Below are 6,983 nucleotides of genomic sequence, written 5' to 3'. Positions count from 1 at the left end.
CCTGGCTAGAAGACATAAAGGCTGCCACAGGAGCAACAGCTTCTATTCTCCTGCCGTAAGTTCTCAGCAGGCAAAGCAGCACCCCATTTTATTTCCAGTTGTGACTTGCCTCTGGTGATTCTCTTACTGCTTTTGTTTGATTTCTGTCCAGTTGTTGCTGTGGAGAAGAGAGTTCTGCAGGGGTCGTTTTATTTTTTGTGATCTTCAGATATTTTTGTGGTTAACTGTTACTTGTGTTTTATGGTTTCAGAAGAGTGCTAGAAGCATATGATTTCCAGAAGACTGATGAGCATCGTGGGGTCCTGGAGGACTAAAGCGCCATAGAGATGCGTATCGGAGGACTGAGGGGGCTTCTGGAGGACTAAAGTGCTATAGAGACGCGCGTCGGATGACTGAGGGGACACTTCCGGGATTCCGGAGGACTAAAGTGCCATGGAGACGCGCGTCGGAGGACTGAGGGGACACTTCCGGGATACCGGAGGACTAAAGTGCCATGGAGACGCGCGTCGGAGGACTGAGGGGACACTTCCGGGATACCGGAGGACTAAAGTGCCATGGAGACGCGCGTCGGAGGACTGAGAGGGCACTTCCGGGATTCCGGAGGACTAAAGTGCCATGGAGACGCGCGTCGGAGGACTGAGAGGGCACTTCCGGGTCCTGGAGGACTAAAGTGCCATAGAGACGAGCGTCGGAGGACTGAGGGGGCACTTCCGGGATTCCGGAGGACTAAAGTGCCATGAAGACGCGCGTCGGAGGACTGAGAGGGCACTTCCGGGATACCGGAGGACTAAAGTGCCATGGAGACGCGCGTCGGAGGACTGAGAGGGCACTTCCGGGTCCTGGAGGACTAAAGTGCCATAGAGACGAGCGTCGGAGGACTGAGGGGGCACTTCCGGGATTCCGGAGGACTAAAGTGCCATAGAGACGAGCGTCGGAGGACTGAGGGGGCACTTCCGGGATACCGGAGGACTAAAGTGCCATAGAGACGCGCGTCGGAGGACTGAGGGGGCACTTCCTAGGTCCTGGAGGACTGCGTTGCCATGGAGATGGGCACCCGGAAAACTGCCGGGCACTGATAGGGGCGCGGTAACGCGTAAGAGCCGATACTGGAGCGCCGAAGGCCGCTCTCGAGGCCGGGCGGGCGGCACCGATCCCGCTCCAGGTGGCGCGGAGCTCCCCGGAGTGCCGGCGGTCCTGGTTCGCCCTCCGGTCGCCGCTCTCTCGACACCGTCGGCGGACCGGTCTCCGTGAACCCGCGCATGCGCACGAGCTGCAGAACCAACGCACAGCGCCGCCGGGGGCGGGGCCAGGGAGGGCGGGAGGCGGGGCCACAGCGCACGCGTGGCTCCCCCCCTGCAGGACCGGCCTGCAGCCGCCGGGCGGCAGCACCCCCTCCATTAGTTACACATATATATATTCAGGGAATTTATACTGTCTGTTTACACTTATATAGAAAATCTGCTTAGACTTATACATTAACACTTATGATACCGAATATATATTTAGACTGTCTGCTTACACATCTATTTTGACACTAATATCTTTTTATAAATACATTTTTTTAAGTATTTTTATATTCTAGGATCTTTTATATAACACAGAAGCACAGAATCATAGAATCCTTAGAGACAGAGGTTTTTATTTTGAAGTTATTTTACATACATAAATTATTATTTCTCAATATATATATTTCTCATATGTAAATGATTGTTCTCTATTTCAATGCCTCATGCCCATAGTTACAGGTTTTCACATTTTTTAATGCATCCCAAGAATTTTCAGACATTTTGGGGCTGTGAACCACCTGTTTTGGGAGACCTTCACGTAACCCCACATCCACCGCTCACCTGCTCCTCCGCTGCATCATCGCTGCCCCAGTGACATCAGGGTACCCCAAAATGACACCATCACCCCCTGAGACACGCACACAGACACCCTTCTATCCCCCTGCCAAAAAGGCCCAAAATGCCCAGACCCAGGGCTGGCCCCTTCCCCTCAGGGGGGCTCCGCCACCAGCTGCAAACCTGGGCTGGGGCATCTTTCGAGCAGCATGAGATGCCTACAAGAAGGCACCTGGAAAACAAAAATCCCTGATTATAGCTCAGCATCCTAAAATATAGCCTGGAAGAGAGCAGAGGAATTCCCTCAGACAGAGGGATGGGACAGTAGCTGAGCTACAGGAGGATTCTGGGGAAACAGCTCAGCTCCAGATACAGCACAGCCTTCAAAAGCCAGTGCCAGCTCAACTCTTAAAGTCAGGATTAAGTCTAATTGCTACCATTTTGAACACGTTCTTAGCATAACAGTAAACCTTCTCACTGGTGTTGGGAAGTGCCTTGTCCCTTCCCTTTTGGTGAAAAGGTGTGCATTAGGTTTATATATACAAAATAAAAATACTTACACTATAAAAGTATTTGACTTTCCTCTGGCACTAATTTCACTTGCACAGCTGTGAATTGATACCATAACACTCTCTCTCTCCAAAATACATAGTTATAATTGGACTACAAGGTTTTTTTGGGTGTTACGCAAGGAGGAGGGACATCTGGCCGGGGCACTGCCTGACAGAGATGCCACTGGGCTGCCGGGGAAATGCGCCACTGAAAGCCAGAGAGAAATAAAATACTTCAGAGCACACTGTCTAAATATCAGGGGAAAAAAACCCGTTACATTCCGTTGCCTCTTTTTAAAGCTTTAGAGCAAATACCTTCCTCCATCTCTGAGGAACCTTGTGGCACTTCATCTCCCTTTCCCTCTCTCTCATCCCATCCGAGCCCCCGTCAGTCTCTGCTCTGCAGCTCCTTTATCCTCCTCTCTGCATCCAGGGAATCCCTGCTCGGATCCTCTCTCACTCACGCATCTCTCCTTTGCCAAGATGCTCTGTCAGGCTCCAGCACTCGCCGAGAATTTGCCAGCAGCTGGTGTCCCCTGGGAGGGGGAAGCGGGTGTAATGGGGGTCCCAGTGGGATGTGGGGGGTACCAGGGGGGACTCCAAGGGATCCCAGATGGCTCTGGAGTGTCCTCGAGGGGGTGCGGGAGGGTCCCAGGGGGAATGTGGGGGGTCCCAGAAGGCTCCAGGGAGTCCTGTGGGAACATGACAGGTCCCAGGGGGTGCGGTCCTGGAGGGCCCTGAGGGGGCTCTCAGGGTGTGTGGGGAGTGTCCCAGCAGGATATGGCAGGTAACGGCAGGGGCTCCAAGGAATGCCAGAGGGCTCTGGGGTGTCCTGAGGGGCTCCAGAGGACTCTGGAAGATCCTGGGGGTGTGTGGGAGGGTCCCAGGGGGCTCCAGAGGGTCCCAGGGCATCCTAGACAGCTCTAAGGGGGCTCTCCGGGGGTGTGGGGGCTCCTAGGGGTATATGGGGCATACCATGGAGGGGTCCAGGGGGTCCCAGTGGGGCCTGGGGGGTCCCAGGAGCGTCCTAGGGGGCTCTGGGGTGTCCTGGGGGTGTGTGGATGGGTCCCAGGGGGAAGGTGGGAGGGTCTCAGGGTGCTCTAGGGAGTCCCGGGGTGAATGTGGGGGGTTCCAGAAGACCCCAGAGAGTTCTGGGGAAATATGAGGGGTCCATGGGGTCCTGGAGGGCCCCAGAGGGGTGTAAGAGAGTCCAAGGGGGCTCCAGGGGGTCCCAGGGTATCCTAGAAGGCACTGGGGGCATTCTCAGGAGGTGTGGTGGGACCCAACAGGATGTGGGGGGTAGCGGGAGGCACTCCAGGGGGTCCCAGAGGTCTCTGGGGTGTCCTGGGGGGCTTTGGGAGGATCTGTGGGGTGCTGGAGAGGGTGTGGGAGGGTCCCAGGGGGCTACAGGGAGTCCTGGGGGAATCCCATGAGGGTCACATAGAACCCTGGGGGAAGACAAAGGGTCCCAGGGGATCCTAGAGGGATCTGAGGGGCTCTCACGGGATTGGGGGGAGGTCACAGAAGGGTCCCAAGGGGATGTGGGGGATACCGGGGGCGGGCTCCAGTGGATCCCAGAGGGCTCTAGGGCACTCTAGCGGATCCTAAAGCAGGTGTTAGAGCAATCCAGAGGGTCCCAGGGCGTCCTGGAGGGCTTGGAGGGGTCCCAGAAGTCTCCTGGGAGTCCTGGGGGAAATATGAGGGGTCCCAGGAGGTCCTGGGGGGCTCTCAGGGGGTGTGGAGGTCCCAGAAGGGTCCCACAGAGATATGGGGCGTACTGGGGGGAGCTCCCAGAAGGCTCTGGGGTGTCCGGGAGGGCTCAGGGAGGTCCTGAAGGGTGTGTGGCAGGGTCCCAGGGGGCTCCAGGGGGTTCCAGGGGTCCTGGAGGCCTCTGGGGTGCTCTCAGGGGATAAGGCGGTGGTCCCAGGACAGTCCCAGGGGATGTGGGGGATACTGGGGAGGAGCTCCAGGGGATCCCTGAGGGCTCTGGGGTTTTCTGGGGAGCTCCAGGAGGATCTGTGGGGTCCTGGAGGGGGTTTGGGAGGGCCCTGGGGGGCATGTGGGGGGTCCCAGAAGGCTCCAGGGAATCATGGGGGAACATGAAGGATCCCGGATGATCCCAGAGGGGTCCTGGGAGAACATGAAGGGTCGCAGCGCGTCCTGCAGAGCTTTCAGGGATGGTGGGGGTCCCCAGAAGATTCTAGGGGGTCCCAGAAGGATCCTGAGGGGTTTGGGGATCCCAGGGGGTATCAGAGGGTTCTGGGGGGTCCAAGAGAAATGTGGGGTGTCCCAGACTGTCCCAGAGGGCTCTGGGGGGGGGTCCCAGTGTCCCCATACCTGTGACATGGACGGCAACGGCACAGGCTCCCAGGGAAGAGCCAGTGTGGAGGACACAGCCCACACTGGGGGGGAAAACGTGGCAGTGACAGGGGGACACTCCCTTGAAGCCAAAGACAATGACCTTGGAGGAGTCACTGCGCCCCTTGCAGACCATCGGGAACAGGTTGCTGTAGGGGTCCTTGTCCTGCGGGAGAGGGCACAGTGGGGGGAACGGTCATGGGGATCCCCAAACGCCAAGGGATGCCTCGACCCTCCCCTCCCACCCCCAGCCCCCCTGCATCCCCCCATCACCCCTCAGCCCATGCGCATCCCCTCCCAGCCTCCCTCAACTCAGGGCCCACTTCAGGCCACAGCCCTCCCCCCCCCGCCAAACTCAGGGCTCCCCTCACACCCCATCACCACCATGGCCCCCCAGGGCTTCCTTCAGCCCCCCATGTCCCCTACCCAGCCCCCTTCAGTGCCACCCCCTCAGAGCCCCCCGTTTGCCCCCATCACACTCTCAGGACCCCGCTCCCCACTGTCCAGGCCTGCTCGGCCCTCCGTTCCCCCAGCCCCCCTCGAGGCCTGCTCTCACCCCTTAGGGCCCCCTCGGCCCCCCCAATCCTCCTCAGCTCCCTCGTTCCCCCCCAAAGTTTTCCCGCTCCGAGAGTCCCTTCAGCCTTCCCCACCACCCCTCAGTCCCCCTCGGGGTCCCCTCAGGACACCCAGCCCCTCTCAAGGCCTCCCCATTACCCTCAGGACCCCCATCCCCCTCCTCAGCCCCCCCGTCTCCCCTTCAGCTTCCCTCAGAGCCCCCTTAGCCGCCCCTCAGCGCCCCCGTTCCACCTCAGGGCCCCCATGTCCCTCCACTACTCCTCGGGGCCCCCACAGCCCCGCTTTCCGCCCGCGCCGCCCCGCTCCGATTTCAAGCCGGCCGCCATTTTCCCCCGGCTCCCTCCGCTTCCGGAGCTCCCCGGTACGGCCCGCCCACGGCGCACTCCCATTGGCCGCCGCCCGCCCCCCCCCCCCCCCATTTGAAGCAACCCCGCTCCATTGGCCCGTTGCAGCCGTCAATCCCCACTGCGCCCCACCCCCGGCGAGGAGACCCGTCCAATAGGAGCCGCGCAGGCGCAGTACAGCGCATGTAGCAGCCCTCGCTTCTGCCGCCTGGCGAGCGGAAGCCGGTACTGCATCCCGGCGCGGAAGGCGGGGACGCGGGAGGCCCTGTTTGCCCCAATGTGGGTTTTTTTCGCTTTCCCATGTTATTATATTTGGGGGTTTCTCAGTGCTTTTCCACAACATAAAAGTTGTCGGCCTGTGCGTTCGGGCAGGAGAACGCGCGATACTTTCCTTTCTGGCTGCACAAATCGAGGTGGATTTGGCTTTACCCAGAACCCGAAATTGGGCGTTTTGACCTTCCCTCGCCAGGGCCGGCGCTGCAGAACGCGGGGGTGCACGGCCGGGGAGGGCCGGGGGCGTGGCCGACAGAAGCAGGAGGCGGGGCCACGGCGCACGCGCCCCTCCCCACCTGCAGGACCCGCCTTCGGCCGCTGGGCGGCAGCACCCCCGTAGTTAACCCGCCCTCAGCGCTCATTAGGGTGATGAGCGGTGTGCAGACGGGAACAGGAGCCACTTACCCGGCTGCGGGGCTCCCAGCTCTCGGCCCTGCCCGCACTCGCAGCCCAGGCAGCGACAGCCAGCCTCGCTGCACCAAAAACCTGCGGAACAGGGGGTTTACCCCCAGAATGAGCCCCAGGGACGCTGTATTGCACCGCGCAGGGCACCAGGGCTGGGGGCTGTGGCAGCAGTGAGTCCCACAGGGACCAGGGACGGAGGTGGGGGTAATGCCTTATCCACCACATAAAAATTGGTGATTTTTGCTCTCCTGCATGAAAATGTTTTTTTTTTTTTTTTCTCCTTTCCAGCTGCACAAATCTAAGTGGATTTAACTTTCCCGGGAGCCACAAATTGGAATATTCTTCCCACAAAATTAGGGGGAGTTCCCCCAGCGCAGACCCAGAATCAGGGGGCTTGGGGTATTTTTGTGCCATGGCAGCAGCTGCCGCTCTGGGTGCGTGACCCTGTAGGGGAAAGTCCCTGCTCTGGGGGAACAGGCCCCAAATTGGGAAGGAAAAAGGGGGAAAAGGAGAAGGGGGAAGGCGCAGCTTTGGAAAGCACTTTGACATCTTCAAGAGAGACTAGAGGGGAGGGCGAGTTTCTAAATCCGTTCTATAAACAGGCTTTCGTTGCAGTTTAGAATCCTCATAGAGCA

General features: G+C 59.3%; 1 long non-coding RNA gene across 2 annotated transcripts; it reads right to left on the bottom strand.

Annotated features, from left to right (window-relative positions):
- Window positions 1-1,622: 1,622 nt before the first annotated feature.
- Window positions 1,623-5,688, bottom strand: LOC134512504 (uncharacterized). Of its 2 annotated transcripts, none has more exons than XR_010070141.1 (3): window positions 5,558-5,688; window positions 4,730-4,916; window positions 1,623-2,928 (listed from the first exon to the last, which is right to left on the bottom strand). It is a non-coding gene; the product is annotated as an uncharacterized LOC134512504 (long non-coding RNA). The 2 variants fall into 2 exon arrangements; XR_010070140.1 differs by lacking the exon at window positions 1,623-2,928 and adding an exon at window positions 2,935-3,084.
- Window positions 5,689-6,983: the final 1,295 nt, after the last annotated feature.

Source organism: Chroicocephalus ridibundus, chromosome 3, assembly GCF_963924245.1.
Source record: "Chroicocephalus ridibundus chromosome 3, bChrRid1.1, whole genome shotgun sequence".
In the NCBI taxonomy this organism is placed as follows: domain Eukaryota; kingdom Metazoa; phylum Chordata; class Aves; order Charadriiformes; family Laridae; genus Chroicocephalus; species Chroicocephalus ridibundus.
Note: the sequence above shows the minus strand (reverse complement) of the source record. Positions and strands in the feature narration are given on the sequence as shown.